The sequence below is a fragment of the Lepidochelys kempii genome, chromosome 4, assembly GCF_965140265.1.
Source record: "Lepidochelys kempii isolate rLepKem1 chromosome 4, rLepKem1.hap2, whole genome shotgun sequence".
Taxonomy (NCBI): Eukaryota; Metazoa; Chordata; order Testudines; family Cheloniidae; genus Lepidochelys; species Lepidochelys kempii.
This window is the reverse complement of record NC_133259.1, coordinates 123,284,993-123,301,407: the sequence shown is the minus strand read 5'-3', so window position 1 is coordinate 123,301,407 and position 16,415 is coordinate 123,284,993. Positions and strand designations below refer to the sequence as shown.

The window sequence follows — 16,415 nt, the reverse complement described above, 5'->3', positions numbered from 1 at the left end:
CTCGCCTGCAGATTTCCATCTCAAGCTCTCTCACCTGCTTCCCGCCCAGAGTTGCAACATGTCCTCTGACAAGAGCAGTGGTCCGCTTGCAATGCAACTGGGTGCCAGGAGAGGCCACCACGCACATGACAGAAATAGGTGGGTGGGCCAGTAGTCCCTGCTACATCCCTTTCTGAGGCAGTCAGCTGCGGGGGCAAGGATGTGAGACCCCGGCTTTCCAGTGCAGTCTTTCCCAGAACTCTTTGTGCGTTGCATTCGATTGGCTAATCGGTGGCACCTGCATATTCAAATAACTTCATTGGTATGCATAGTGTTAACATTCAGTGAAGCACAAGCAGCATTTATTTAAAAAAATTAAATGAAAAATATGATCTATTTTTAAAGTTTGGTTGCAACCCTTTTATATATTCTTGCGACCCACTTTTGGATCGTGACCCATAGGTTGAGAAACACTGATATAAACCACTGACACCAACTTTAACATCCAGTTCACAGACCATTAAAAGAGGTAGATTCTCCTTGACTAGCAAACATTAAGGCCCCAATTCTGAAAAGACCTACAAGGTGCTTAATGTTATAACTTTGTGTCTGGATTTATGTTTCTACTTGAAAAACCAATCCAAACTTACATCAAAGTCATAGATTTTAAGGCCAAAAAGGACCATTAGATCATTTAGCCCAACAGTTCTCAGCTGAGGGGAAAAATGCATCCAACTTTCTAGGGTGCATTGGCAAGCCTTCTCACTCATTCACAGGATCACAATGCCACTCATTCCAATTTGGCACAGCTGGCTCGCTGACATGAGGGAGGTGGCAGCTGGGCTAACTTGAGTGAGTGGTATTGTGACCTGGCACAAGAGTTGTAATGTCTGTTCACACTCTTCAATGCTAATATTGAGAAATACTGTCCTGAAAACTTTGTGGCTATTAAGGTATGCGCTTTTAAAAGATAGACAGCAGTATCAGCAAGACTGATTTATTTAAAGTAGAATCCCTTTTATTGGAATCAATGTTTTACTGACTCCAGTTCCATCTTGATTACATTGGAAAGACCCATTTTATTAGGAGGAGGTGCCTCCTACTAAAATAAATAAATAGGGAGTGGGGTGTGATTCAAAAAAGGCTGAGAACCCCAATCTAGTCTGATCTTCCATATAACACAGGACACAGAATTGCATCTAGTTATTCCTGTAGTGTAGTTCTTACATGTTTTTTCTCCCTGTCAAGCTTTTTCTTGGAGTTTAATGGGAGTTGTGTATGACCTTTTAAATAATAATATAAATTTGTGCAAAATTTTACTTACAATTCCCACTGAGTTACATAGCAGCTGTGGGTTCTCAGCACCTTTGAAATTCATGTTGCTTTTATTTAGGTGTCTAAACTCAGGCAACCAAAGTTTGAAAATTTTGACCTGGGATAAACAAGTACTATGTGCTTTGCATCATCAAGTTTGATGGTTTATTACATTAATTCCTGTTTTGAGGTAATGGACATATTTATGATCTGGTATCAAGATTAGCTTTGTCTCCAATTATATTTTTCTAGCTAGAGGTAGAATTATTTTGTACCCCAAGGAAAGAAAAGAAAAGAAAAGAAAAAAAAAAAAAGGATAGCCGGATGTGCTTATATAGTACCGTGATAGGCAATATGGATACATTTTAGATAGTCATGAGTGCTTAAAATGTCTTGGATTTTTTTAAAATTAGTTGTACAGAAGGCAAGAATGTTTCTAATCTTTGTAGGAGTAAAAGTTAGGTAATACTGTTTTTGTGTACAATTCTCAAAAGAAACTATGCAATGAATGCTCATTCACACTTCGCAATTACTGCGACTGTTAGGCCTTGTCCACACTAGGATTTAAAAGGTGATGTTAGCCCTTAGTTAATATGTTTTAAAAGTCTAAGGTAGGGAAGTAGGGTTGCCAACTCTGACTGAAGTTATTCTGGGAGATTTCCCCCCCCCCCCCCAAACAGGAGTCATTTTCTTAAAATATCCTATTAAAATCTACCTGATTGCTTTCAATAGTCACTAGGAGATTGATGCTGATGCTGGGAGACTCCAGGTCAATCCATGCTGTCTTTAAGGTGTTAAATAGGTCAAGTTAAAGCGCAGGGACAGACTAGCTAACACAACATCCCACCTTTAAATCCTAGTCTAGACAAAGACAAAAAGGTAGAGTTAAGGTTGTTTGGATTCAAATGATGGAGACGATGCCTTCTACTTACTATTTACACCCAAATCCTCCACAGCTGTAGACTGATGTCTAAATGTTGGGAAAGGCAAGGCCTCAGGTATGAAATGGAGTGAATTTATAACCAAGGGTGAGAGGCAGCAGAGTGTTTACAACTCTTGATCTACAAGAGGATCCAGAAGAGGAGGAAATAGTAGGGAGGGAGCCAGAGCATCTGTCCTGGCAGGCTGAGCCGTGGGTAGCCACAGGAACGTTTAAAAGGGAAAGACTCCCTCCATCCCGCAGCAGAGAGGGAAACACTGTACGGGACTCAGCGCAGCCGCCGCCCAGAGGCCCAGCCTAGACAGGGACGGCAGCGCCTGGGGCCACCCCTTAGCGCGGTTTGAGGGCGCAGGAAGTGTGCGTGGGGGAGGCTATGGGGTGCTGAGGGGAGTCGCCCTGCCTTTGGCGGGCGGGGGGTGAACGCGTATGGGGGTTTCACAAGGGCAGCTCCTCAGGTCTATTGAGCCGTGACTCATGAGGTAGGCAAGACACCGCCCCTCCCCGGTTCTCGGGAGTCCCCACCCCCCGCACTCAGGGGTGCCCTGCGGCAGCTTCCCTATCCTTCCGTCCTCCAGGCCCCCGCCGTTTGCGAGCAAGGTCCCCTTACCGCCTGTCGCGGGGACTAGCGGCCTGAGGCAGAGCCTAACCCCGCTCCCGGCCGCTGGGCTGCGTATGCGGGCGGTTCCGTGCGGGGGGATTTGAAACAGCCGCTCCAAGGGCCGCGCGGCGGCGGCATCCAATCAGCGGCGGGGATTTTTCGCGCTGGTTCTGGCCGGAGGAGGGGGCGGGGCCGCCGCGCAGGATTCCCGGAGCCGCCGCCGCCGCCGCTGCCGTCGTTACTGCTGCTGCGTCTTCTCGGCTGCCGCCGTTCGCGGGTATCGAGCCACCGCCTCTCTCCTCGCCCGGCTCCTGTGCGAGAGGATGCGCCAGAGCACAGGTCAGCTGGCCGCAGCCCGGCCGGTGTCCCTGGGGCGGGGGGAGGCCCCGGGCACGCTACCGCAGGCCCCGGCTGGAGGCGGGAGCGGCGGCGAGGTTGCCTTGCTTGCTCGCGGGGATGCTGTGCCCTGGCCCCGTGCGCTGCCGTGGGGAGCGGCTGGCAGCGGGGGTGGCCCGCGGCGCTGAGGCGAGGCCCCCAGCTTCTCCATCACCCAGCGGCGTTATCCCCCCGGTCTCCCGATCCTCGGGAGAGCCCAGCTTTCTCCCGCTTAGCCGGCTCTCCCAGCCGCCTCCTGGGCTGAGGGGGAGGCTCCCCTAACCTCCCCGGTCCCCCTCGCTCAGCTCCCGCCTCCGGGTGGCTCTCGGGGCCCCCTGCAAGCACCCCCCGGCTTCCCCCCCGGTGCCTGCCCATCCTCCCGCCGGAGGCTGCAGCGGGATTACTGGTGTTAGCTGGGCCTCTGATTCTTGGGTGTTGGAGGAGCGGAAAGGGGCAATGCCGAGGCTGGAGTCCCGGCTGTTGCTGCTTCATTCTTTTTCTGGTTACCCCCCACCCTATCTCTTCATCGCTGCTGCAGGAGGCGAGAGAAAATGTGACGGGATGGGGTAAGGCGCCTGTCGGTGTCACCTCCCTTCCCAGGGTGAAAATCAATCAGTGCAATATATATGCACGCACGCACCAATGGGAGAAAGATCTACTCGGAGGCTTTAAAATACTTCGTTAAATGGTGGTGGTGGGTATAAATGTACCCCCCATTGCACTGACTGTGAGTGGAGTAATCATCTGAGGGCTGCTACTGCTGCCTTCCCTGTGGGTAGAACTAGGATTCCATGGCAGCAGGAGTGAGAGAGTAACTCTGGAAATGTATGGAGGGGGAAGCCATGTTTGATTTATTCCTCTACCAAAGACTGGTGTGATGATCCTTATACTTACCCCTGCTGCGGTTCATTCCGGACCTGTATGGGAGGCGAAGGCGATCCCTATTAGAGACGAGGAAATAAAATGTTACTGCCAAGACTTACATGCTCATTGGCTCAGTCTTTATTAAGTATAAGAGGATAGGTCTCTCGTAATTTGAATTGATACTTGTGTGTTAAAAGGGGCAGTGGAACTTGTGTTTCCAAGGCCATAGTTATAGCTCATCCGTTGTGGGTTATAGCTCTGGGAGTGGGGGAGGGAATTCACCACACTTCTTGATTTTATTCATACTTGGTTCTTTCAAAATATGTCTGCTAAAAGGAGGGACAAATACTATCAAAAGTATAGGAGCAGTAAATAGATATTGTATTAAAACAGATTTAAGGAAAAAAGGGCCATTTGCTAACAGACCAGTTAGACAAACATGAGGTAGGTATAAGGCACTGCCTGTTTCTTGAATATTTTCCTATTGCTTTGTGCATTAAAATTGGTTTAGAATTATTCTTAAATTTAAGATTGAATGCTGCCTATGCTGAGTAAACAGGGTCTCTTATGAAAGGGAGATTGAGTCTCTTCAAACCTAAGACAGCAGCCCCATAGTGTAAGTTACCTATGAAGTGTTTGTGTGGATTTTGCAAGATCAACTTGCTGGTAGTTCATGTATCATTGTTGTGCTTAGTAAAGGTCCCTTAAATGTGGGAAATACTATTAAATCTGATCAAATAAATTTGCTCTTCTTCAGTATCTAAATACTGTTGTAGTGGAATCTTTATAAACTAATTGTTGTAATTATTATTTATTGTGGTAGTGCCTTGGAAACAGAACAAATGTACCTGAATAAACTCTCCAGTACCATTTAATGAAATTATTTGACCTGTTGGATGTGCTTGGTGAATAAAACTGCTTTGGAGCAGTACTAGTCAGTGCTCAAATATGCACTAAAAACTAAAATGTGACTTATGTTGGATTTATGTGCCAGTGTAGAGCCACAAGGAGTGTTGATGAAATTTTTTAGGTCATATTAATTTATAATTAAATAGTCTTCACCTCTTGGGTAGAAATAAGTTATTTCTTGTTAAGAATATGGGAATAAACATTCACTGCCACCATTACACTCTCTTAGAAATATGCAAATATTGACAGGTTAATAAAACATACATTTATCCAATACCTTAATTAAATGGAAATGTCAAAAAGGTAGAAGTACCATTTTATTTCTGGTAATTGGAGTGTAGGGGAAGTACTAATACTGACAGTTCATAGTAGTTTTTAGAGTTGAAATTAGTCAAATTAAAAATATAACTATATTTAAACTACTCTCAAATAACTAAGAATCCAACAGTAATGATGTTCCAGAAAATGAAAAATGATAGCGTTTAATATCTTTACAATTATGTAAAGTTTCTTTGTCTTGGTATCATTTCAAATATCAGAATATTACCTTAAAAATTGTGTTAGGCCTATGAGACTCTGGCTTCTAAGACATGGGGTTTAATTATTTTAGGCTGGGAACTTAAAAGGGGCTATGATGTATCTTGCTTAAAAGGCTTACTGAGTTCTAAAATTATGCATTCAACAAAACAGTGCAGGCCTGAAAGAGAGAGCTGTTACTATGTCCCATTGTTTGTGGCTCATTCAACTTCTCACTTTTGCTTTGAATGTATTGTGTTTCTTTCATGCCACTAGTATTAATATGTATCTAAATCTAGGCCTCAGTCCTGCAATCTGATGTATGTGGACCCTTGTGCTCAAGTAAAAATACTTTATTGGTACTCCGTAGAGGCAAAAGGCTCCACCTGCCTTGGTCGGATTGCTGGAGAGTTGTGTGTGTTGCAAATATTATAGCAGCCCTGCCATCTCCAGTCATTTCTTCTTTCTGATGCTTACATAATTGCACAACAGAATTTTAAATTTAAAGTATGAATATTAAAGACTTGCAAACTTATGCAAATTGCAGGCATTTCCTCCACAGAACTCTGTAAAACATCTGACTTCTTATAGGGAAAAAACTCAAATCCCCAGAAGAGCTGAGCACTGCACTGTGGAACGCTTCTTAGCTGGTGCCAATGTAAGCAATATGCATACCCTGATATTCAAGAAGTCTTTCTAATGGAATAAATTTGGTATTCAATAGAAAATTTGACTGTTGGCGTATTTGTCTAAGCTTTTGTGCCACACTCATCGCTGTACTGTCCTGTGCCTATTTAAATCTTTTAACTTCATTACATTTTTGTAAGGAATAACAGGCTAAGACAAATGAGATGGCTGTGTGGCTTGGTGTATGTTCACCTGCGTAAGAGATCTGAATGTATAGGTGTCTTTTACCTTTTGACCAATGAAGAGTGGACATATTTAGGCAGAATAAAGTGGATAAGCACATCTAATTTTCTAACAAACATCTTATTTTCTTGTCAGTGGAGTGGCTTTGAAGCCTATGTGTGTCCTCACTGAAGAAAGCTTGACATCTCTGCTGTATAGTTGGCGAAGAGAAGGTGAAATATGGCACCCAAGGATGAATGGCCAAATGGGGAGGAGAACCAAATTAAAAAATGTACATATCTAGCAAATTGTGAATGGGTGGGTTTCATTTTATAGTTAAAGTAGAAAATGAATAGTTGGGAGGCCTTTGTGATTGACAACAGAAAGAAAACGGAAGAAAAGTGTATTGAAATGTAAGAAATGCCCCTTCAATCCATAGAGATATTGTCAACTTCAAAATCATACTTCTCTCACTTTTTTAACCTATAGTTATTACAAGTAGCACCTAAGATAAAGTATAATTATACAAAAATCAATTTTTATTTCAGATTACTTTGTGCATTTGACAAAAATTGAGAAAATAATAAAAATGGGAAAATGTGATAGTAAAAATTTTAAACTAGTTTTAACGTTTTGTTTGGCTGACTAGATTTCAAGTTGATAGTGACCCTTTTGAAATGAGCATATAGACTTTACCCTATTAACATAGGGGAACTTAACTTTTTTTTTTTAAAGGGGGGCTGTAATATATATGAAATTTTAGGATAGGTGGCATGCACTTGCAAACTGAATGCTGGGCTTTGTGTCATGTGTTCCTATTCTATACCCTACATTCTCAAAACAAAAAGGACAGACAGACAAAGTACTGAGATACCCAAGAATTATGGAGTGCAGATGTCTTGCACATCTCAATACCCTGTGCCTGTTGATGATAAATGAATGCGTACAATGTGCATCAGTGTGCTCACCATCAAATATCTTACCTGATAAATGTCAATTTCAATGTTAGGCTTAAGAAATCAATGTTTCTATAGTGTATATAAAAAGCTACCTCTTACTATGAAGGGAAAAATATAATAAGAGTATCCAATAAAAGAATAAATATTTTAAATATGTTTTCTCTTTGCCATAAACCAATAACTGTTAACTGTATTGCACCAAAAGTAAGTCTTCTGTGGTTGTGTTTTTTAGTGATTAAAAATAACAGAGTTGTATGGGAGTTATTTAGATAGGCCATGCTATAATGGGCCATAGCATTGAACGTAGACATTTTAAAGCATCTGCCTGAACATTTCATAGCAGTGTATTCTGTAATTACTTTGACTGGCTAAAAGGTCTGGAAAGGTAACATGTTAGCTTATATGTATTTCAAAGCTTTCTAATGTTGGGCAGAATTCCTTAGCCTTGGAGCACAGTTGACATATAAGCACTGGTGGTTGACATAATTTGAAACTAAGCAATAAACTATATAGGTGGTTAAAAGAGTGTAAAGTTACAAGGTTTCCCCAACAGGTTGTTGTCCTGTTTCTATTGTTTTTTCCCCCCTACACTTCAACTAACCTTTCTTTAACTTAACATAAGGTGATGTTTGGTACTAAAAATCAATTGAACTTCCACTTCTGTAGCACAGACTGTAGCTATTTGGTGTAATTCCTCCCATGGCAAACATTGGAGGGATGGGAGGAAAGCGAAAAATTATATGCATAGGGAGATATAAAGCATCAAATAGTGATCATATTAAAGATACCCAGATAGAAAGCCAAAGGGCTACTTGCCCCCATAACTGATTTTTTTTTTTTTAATTTTTTTTAAACTGCATGCTCTCTCATGGTGCCTGCTTAAGAAATAGCTACTAACTGAAAAATACAGAAGTCTTTTCTTAAGTCTGACTATTTAAACTTCTTCATAAAGAACTCTTAGGTTAAAAGGACCTTACATAATGGCCTTAGAATCTATAACCTGCTTTGTGTGTCTGTAGAAGCTACCTTCAATTTGTCTGCTGAGTGAAGTCTTTAAAGTAGCCACAAGTTCGATGCCTCTGTTATCTCAACAGAGAAACTGGCCTGCCTCTGAAACTTGCTTCAGTCTGTACCCCTTGTCAAAATTTTTTGTGGCAAGCTTATGTTAAGTGTTTACATCTCTAGTCAATAATTAAAAACATACACGACAAATTACAAACTTACACTTGAAAACAATAAACGATGTAGTTTTATTCAACATTCGAAGTACTGAGATCAAGAGTCCATTTTTCTTTTGCAACAATTGATAATATCACAAACAGAAAAATGAGCATTATCCTTTTGTCTTCGTCCTGTCTGTGTTTTATAATGAACCAGTGTTCAAGGAATAGAAGATGAGGGCTAAGTGAGATCTTAAAAAATAATATTTAAAATCAATTTGAAATATTATGGAAAAACTGATGTGATAGAAGAATAAAGGAATTGACTCTTAATTTTAAGAATCCTGGTAAACAAACCAGTACATACATATAATCTCCTGTCATAGTGTACAGACCCTGAATGATTTACTGCCAGGTTTGTGATAAGTAGTGAACAAATGTTTTTTGAAATGTTATTCTAGTGTGTATTAGTTTGAGGAGCAAAGGTTTGAGATCATGAAACTTGCCACCTTGATGATATACTATTGAAGCACTGTCCACACTGGCATTCAGAAAAGGCTAAATCAGAGTGTTATCTCTATAGAACTGAATGCCCAGGTTATAGTCTCATAATGGAGACAAGAAGCAGCATATAAATCCTTAAGAGATCAAAGCCAGTATGGGCCTTGATGAACAGTACAGAATATAAGGTTAGAATATGGATCACTACACTGTAAGTTCAAAAGTGGTAGCACCACAAACTTTGAATCAAATACTTTAGAAAAATTACAGCTCTAATTGAAGAATTTCCTATGAGAAATATGGATTGCCAAAAGTTGTGTTTTGGTAGTTTTTATGAGTGAACGGAAAACACATTTTTTTTTTTTTTCAACAGGCAAAATACTGCTGAACAAAAAACTGAGTATGATCAGTATAGTATTTGGGTTTTATAAAGGCATAATATAAAATCCCTGTGTAAGCTTCGAGATACTTCATTGTCAAAAGTTGTTAGGCATCACAGATCTTAATCTTACTGGGGTAGGGTCTTGAAGCAAGTTCTGAAGAAAACGTTCTCAGTACTTGTTAATGGAAATCAATTTTACTTTCTAAATTATCCTTTTTGCTGATGATGTAACCCATACTGAAAACAGACTATCTTAATAATGTATTTACAGATTTGTCAAACATTAGGAACAAGAGAGGAACAAAGTGTAGATCCACTACTTAGTGAGGAAGGAGAGCTAATAATGGACAGCACCAAGAAGTGTGAGATGTTCAGTGCCTGTTCTGCTTCATTCTCTGCTAAAAAGGTTAATTGTGTTAACGCAAGGGGAAGGAATATACACCAGAATAGGGGAAGAAGGGGTTAAAGAATATTTTGATAAGTTAGATGTATTCAAGTCAGCAGAGCCTGACAAAATTCACTCTCAGGTCCTTACAGAACTAGCTGAAACAATCTCAGAACCATTAGTAATTATCTCTGAGAACTTACGGAGGACGGGAGAGGTCCCAGAGGACGGGAGAGGTCCCAGAGGACTGTAGAAGGGCAAACATAGTATCTACTATTCATTTAGGAAGTTTTGACCAGTTTACAAAACCTTGCCATATAAATACCAGAAACGAAGCAATCATTACAACAATTAGCTTTTCTTTGAAGAGACATTATAAAGGAATATAGTCAGTGCTTTCTATTTACTAGAGTATTACCATATTACAAAGTGAGCATCATTACAACACGTGTGGTGTTTCTGGTGGCTTTATTAGATAGAGTGAAATCTCTATACACACATTTAACAGACCAGGCATGTATGTAAAATGTTAATTTTTAAAAAATAATTGGACAGATGTGCTGGGTTTTTGCAAGTGAATTACTTTGCCTGAGTATTGAATAAAAGGTAACCATGTATTTATCTGTCCTCTGCCTATTTTGCTGAGTACATAATTAGTGTGTTAACTTTTCCATTACAACTTCCTGTAGTGTGTGTGTGTATTTAATTTTGAACCATTCCTCTATGGTTGGGCTGTTTTATTTTCCCCGTGAGAGGCTCTCAGTAGTTGAACAACTCATAGTATCTATCTTGAAAAACAGGAACAAAGAGGACCCAGGGATTTATAGACCAGTCAGCCTAACTTGGGTTCCTGAAAACGTACTGGAAGAAATGATCAAACAATTAATTTGTAAGTACCTAGAGGATAATAGGCTGAAAAGTAATAGCCAGCATGGATTTGTCAAGAGCAAATTATACTAAATCAACCTAATTTCCTTTAATGATAGGGTTGCAGGCCTAGTAGATGTGGGGGGTGGAGAGGGGAGAAGCAGTAGGTGGGATAGATCATGATTTTGGTTACGCTTTTGACCCGGTCCCTTATGGCATTCTCATAAGAAAACTAGGGAAATGTGGTTTGGAGATGAAATTACTGTAAGGTGGCTGTACAACTGCTTGAAGAACCATACTCAGAATAGTTATCAATAGTTTGCTATCAACTGGAGGCCATATCTAGTGGGATCCTGCAGGGGTCTGTCTTGTCTGGTACAACTGTATTTAGTATTTTCATTAATGACTTGCAATATGGAATGAAGAGTCTGCTTATAAAATTATGGATGACTCCAAGCTGGGAGGGGTTGCTTGCACTTTGCACTTGCACATTCAAAATAACCTTGATAAATTGAAGAATTGATCTGAAATCAACAAGATGAAATTCAGTAAAGAAAAGTGCAAAGTACTACACTTGAGAAGAAAAAAGATCAAATGCACAACTACAAAATGGGGAATATCTGGCTCGGCAGCAGTACTGCAGAAAAGGATGTGGGGATTATGTGAATCACATATTGAACATGAGCTAACAATGTAATGCAGTTGTGAAAAAAGGTACTGTCATTTTGGGGTGACAGGCATGTCATATGTAAGACATGGAAGGTAACTGTTCTGCTCTTCTTGGCACTGGTGAGCTCTCAGCTGGAGTTCTATCCCATTCTGGACACCACACTTGAAGAAAGATATTGGGTATTACAAAGAAGATGATGATCAGTTGTTCTCTGTGTCCATTTGAATGTAGGACACAAGAAGTTATTGGCTTAATCTGCAGCAAAGGAGACTTAGGCTAGATATTAGGAAATCTTTCTAACTATAAGGGTAGTTAAGTAGTGGAACAGGTTACCCAGGTAGGTGGTGGAATCTTCACCAATGGAGGTTTTTAAGAACAGATTGAACAAACACCTGTCAGGGTGGTCTCAGTGTACTTGGTCCTGGACTATTAGATATCACTTTTCTTATTGGTTAGTAATGAGAGGTAAGTATGTTTGTGAATTTGAGGTACTTGTGTAAAAACCTACTCTGTTCATGTTGACAAGTATTAGAGAGCCCCAGTCAACAGCCTGATGGAAGTTAAGCAATAGTAAAAGAACAAGGGGGATAATCAATTAAATTATTAGAGCAGATTTAAAATTTATAAAAGGAAATGCATATACAATGTGTATTTGCCATTGGAAATCCCTGGTATAGGATGTTACTGATGGAAAACGCTTAGATTCCAAGAACTAAGCAAATAGAAATGTCATTCAGCAGTTGCATAACAAGACATGTATTAAGAGAAGGAGCTGCACCAATAGGATAACTCAGGGGTCCCCAGCGCGGTGCCCGTGGGTGCCATGGTTCCTGCCAGGGCATTTTTGTGCACCCGCAGGACACCATGCCACTGAGAAGCGTTGCCGTTTCTTGGTGGCATTTAGGCGGCAGCGCTTCTTGCCACTGCTTCTTCTCGGTGGCGGCATTTCAGCGGCGGGGTGTCAGGCGCCTGCTGCAGTCTTCTGTTGTTGAAATGTTGGAGACCACTGGGATGACTAATTTGAGATTAAATTTGTCTGTCATCCAAGGACCGGTAGAGGTTTAGCAATATGGCAGACACAATACTTGGAGCCCTTGTGAGAGAGTCACCTCATTGAATTCACTAGCGATCTCTTGACAACTGGAGGAGCGTCATTAGTGGGCTATATTATCCAACCCTCCTTTGCTAGAGGAAGGGCCGCTGTCATGTGGTGCTATTGTGGATGCCCAGAAAATAAGGGAAGCTTCAAGTACAGTCTTGAAAAATGTAGCAGATACAGTTATTTTGGGAGGTTATGGTGGGGAGAGAGAGAGGAGACTTCATAGTGTTTATCAGGTGCTGTACCCTAATAAGAAATCCAGTGTAGTTGCTCCCATGTAGCTTTGGGTGGCCAGGAATTAGGGGGGGAAATGGCATGCTGGTGTTGCCGCCAGAATGCGATGCTTGGATCCTGCAGGAGATGCCCACATCTTCAGTGTATGCCTTGTTTGGTATGAGTGTGTGGTCAATTTGAAGTTCCTTTGCTGGGCTGGAAAAGAGTAGTTCTCCTCACTCTCTTCTTGCTGTGTGGGTGTGATTGGGAGGTTCAGCTGTTTCACTATTGGTATTTAGAGTGGAGATGGGGCTCCTCTTTCCTTCCATTGTTTTATGGTCCGCTCCCTGGATTGTGCTGGTACCACTGTTGCTGTCCAGAGTCTTTCCTTTCTCTACAATATGGAGAATCTGATCAGTTTCAGTCAAGCTTCCTGTTGTTTTGAGCAGCAGGAGTTAAACTTAGAAGACTTTCTTAAGCAAAGTGAGAGAGAACTCTTCTTCCTTGTGATTTTGCAGAGATTATATTTAATCTTTCCTATCACACACTCTTCCAGTTCCACCCCCAGCAGTGGTTCTTTTGTTGCAATTGGTCAGGAAAACTTTGGGCAAAGTGACATTGATCAGATTTGTGTAATTATCTTTGCTGCACCAGAAAAGCAGTGTTAGTACTTGCAGAAGAACCCCCGCTTGCCATCAGTGCTTATTGATTCTGGGACTTAGTGTGGTCCCTCCTGTCAGTATAAGGAAATTAAGTTTCCAGTTTCTCCTTGCTTTTCATTGTGGGAATAGGTCTTGAGTCTCCTGAGTTAGGAGGAAATCTGAGCACTCTTTCCCCTTCTCTCTCAGGAAGTATCTTCTTCTTTTTATAGCTTCCTTACTTAAGCATAGCTGTTGTTAGGTTACTGAGACATGTAGCCTAACAGGCCACAGCTGTCAGCTCCTTCTCTCCAAGCTAGGCAGCTCTGGCAGTCACTTAAAAGGCTGTTTTTCTCTTGTCACATAGAGAAGGGTTTCAGCCCCTTTTTTGTTCAGGCAGGGATAAGCCGCATGTAAACCTTATTTCTCTTAAATGAAAATATACTTTCATATTAGGGTTTGAAACTCTGCTCCTTTTTTAAAAACAAAAAATTGGGGCCAGAACTGTATTGCTAGAACTACTTTCAATATTGCTTAGTACATCTTAGCACTTTTGATGAATATACTGTACTGTATATGTGCATATATTGGCCATTCAAACGTTCTTTTAAAAAAGGACTAAAAGACTTAATCTTTCTATGTAAATGCAACTTATAAAGAGAGTTTGGTAAACTTCAGTGTCTTATGCCTTCATAAGATTCAATTATCCCAGTTTTTATTAGGTTTTTTAATATAACCGGGCATTGCATCTCAAATACATTAGTGTTGTATGGTTCTGGTTAAGGATGAACTTTAAAATTCTTGCATTTAGGTGCCTATAACTTTCTTAGAACTTAACCCTTTGGACTAAAGTTTCCCATGTTTGTTTTCAGACAAATGGCACATTTCTTTTTTTGGTAAAATTTGTTTTGACTGTCTTATTTATCAGTGTGTGTCATGCTCTTTAACTTTTTAATGCATTGATTTGCATTTAGATAACTCAGATTATATTTAAAACATCAGTCTTGCATATATTTAGTATTCAATGGGTCAAATGCTTTTGTTGTGACAGGATAAATTTGGGTTAGAAAGAAATTGGCCAGTCTGGTGGGTTAGTTTTTTTTTTTTTTTTTTTGGTGTGTGTGCAAAGTAATTTCTATTGAAGTTAGCAGTAATTTTGCCTTCCTAACAATTGGGGAACGAGGTCCTATGTTAAAAATGTCCTGAGCTGCACACTAGTGCTGTACTGCAAGAAACATGGAAGTCTAAATGTTTCTTTGGCATCATGATTTTATATAGAAGAGAATCTGAACGAACACGTGTCCAGGATATTCAAATTTAGTATTTAGAAGAAAGTCTTATCCCATCCCTAATCCTTTTATTTCTACATGAATCATGTATGGATTCGTTTAATTCTGATCTGAGAACAAGCACAAATTTTGGATGATTTCAAGATGGACGAAAGAGGAAGAGAGAGAAATCTCTTAGGATTACAAAACTAGCTTCATCTTATGTTTTCCCTCTCAAAAGACTTCCTACAGAAAATCTGCCATCTGTTGGCTTTTTTTCAACTTCAATTCAAAGCCTGATTTGTAGATGATAAAGGTGGTGTTTGTGGATAAATGTTTTTAAAAGTTTATACACACTGATATATTAGAGGGCAGACAGTTTTTGTGTTGTTCATCTTAGAAGTTTACCTGAAGCTTTTGAGGAAGTTCAAGTGAAGTTTTCTTTTGATAACTTTCTTCCATTTCCTTGATTTGGCAGAAAAACAATCCCACTTGGCTAGCTCATAATTTCAGTGACACAGAAAAAGCATCTCTGAGATTGCTGCCAAGGTGGTAGAAAGAAATAATAAATAATACCATATAAATGCTCTTAACAATCTGGACAGTAAAACACAGGAATGTGTCTTTGACATGCAGAATAACCACATTTGGCACCTGACTTGCTGTCATATAATAGATGCTCAGCTAGTTAATAAAACTATTAAAATATACACAAAATAACTTACTCCATGTATGCAGAAACATTCCATTAATTATAAACGGTATATACAAAGCCTTTGCAAGAACATGCATTTGTCCCATTAAAATATGCAGAGACCTGTTTCTCTGTCCAAATCCCACTTAAAACAAACAAAAAACAAAAAAAAATCTCACTTCATTCAAAGAAAATGGTGTGTTCAGATACCAAAAATGGGTTCCTGTGAAAATAAGTATCCATTGTTTTCATACAGCAAACTACTAGGCCCCGGACTTTCCTGTCTTTCCTCCTTGCTGATGTGCTTGGTGGGTCATTGGTCAGTATCATATTAAGGCATTGACTTGAGCTTATTAGCTATTATTGACTTTTGTTTCAACCTCTCCAGTCTTCCTTTTCTACCCTATGCAGAGCACTCCAAGTTAGAGGTTGGGCTTGTAGCTGTGCTTGTACAACATGGTTTTCCAACAGGAGCAGAGTGATGGTAACCCTAATCACTGTATCGTATTATATTCCTTTAACATTGCTCAATCGGGTAACTCTTTCTGACCATCTCATTTCATTTAATATTATTACACTCTCATTCATAACCTCTAAGATCACAGCATTCCTGATGTATCTGCTACTGTTGACCCTCTCCTGTCCCTCCTTTTCTTCTTCCTCCAAAATGGATTCTGTGGTCACCTCCCTCAAGTCTTCTCAATTAATTGTTCTTCTCTCCATTATGCACATTGTTCCACTTAACTCCATCCCTGGCTAACACCTTAGATCTTGCTTCCTTGCTTCATCTATTCCTTAGCTGCTGAAAACCTCTGAATGGAAACTGGACACTAAGCAGATGATTATATAGTGAATAAAGGCTTTTTCTTTAATTTTCTTCCATTTTTCTGACGAGTCTTTTTCCCCCCCTCTCCTTTGAGTTCAGGGTTCACACACTTTGCCTCCTGTATGCTACCTTTTGACGTCCTCCTTCTCACCTTTTATCCCTATGTGCTGACTTTCTCAAGGCTTGTCTGCTTGGTGCTATAATGCACGCTGCAAAAAAGGGAGGGAAGATTTCTAAAATGCACCCTGAGCTCCCCTCTCCAGAAACCCCCAACAACCTGCAGGGTGGATTGGATTTAAATCATGATTTAAATCACTAGTCCGGAAGACTCAATTTAATAATGGTTTTCCACATAAAAGTGCGTTCTTGTTGGTTGTTATAACCTTAATACATATTCTTCACAACTCAG

The 16,415-nt window shown here is 40.4% G+C and overlaps 1 protein-coding gene across 6 annotated transcripts in view; it reads left to right on the top strand.

The window, feature by feature from the left end:
• Positions 1-3,013: 3,013 nt before the first annotated feature.
• The window catches only part of NSD2 (nuclear receptor binding SET domain protein 2), a 151,736-nt gene continuing 138,334 nt past the window's right edge, over positions 3,014-16,415 (top strand). For 4 of the 6 annotated variants that reach the window (XM_073342741.1, XM_073342744.1, XM_073342746.1 and 1 more), the window contains exon 1: positions 3,014-3,170. The gene's annotated coding sequence lies outside the window, so the exon portion shown is untranslated. Of the gene's footprint in view, positions 3,171-3,378; positions 3,773-6,500; positions 6,637-16,415 lie in introns of those variants that run through there. The other 2 variants (XM_073342742.1, XM_073342743.1) reach the window with 2 other exon arrangements.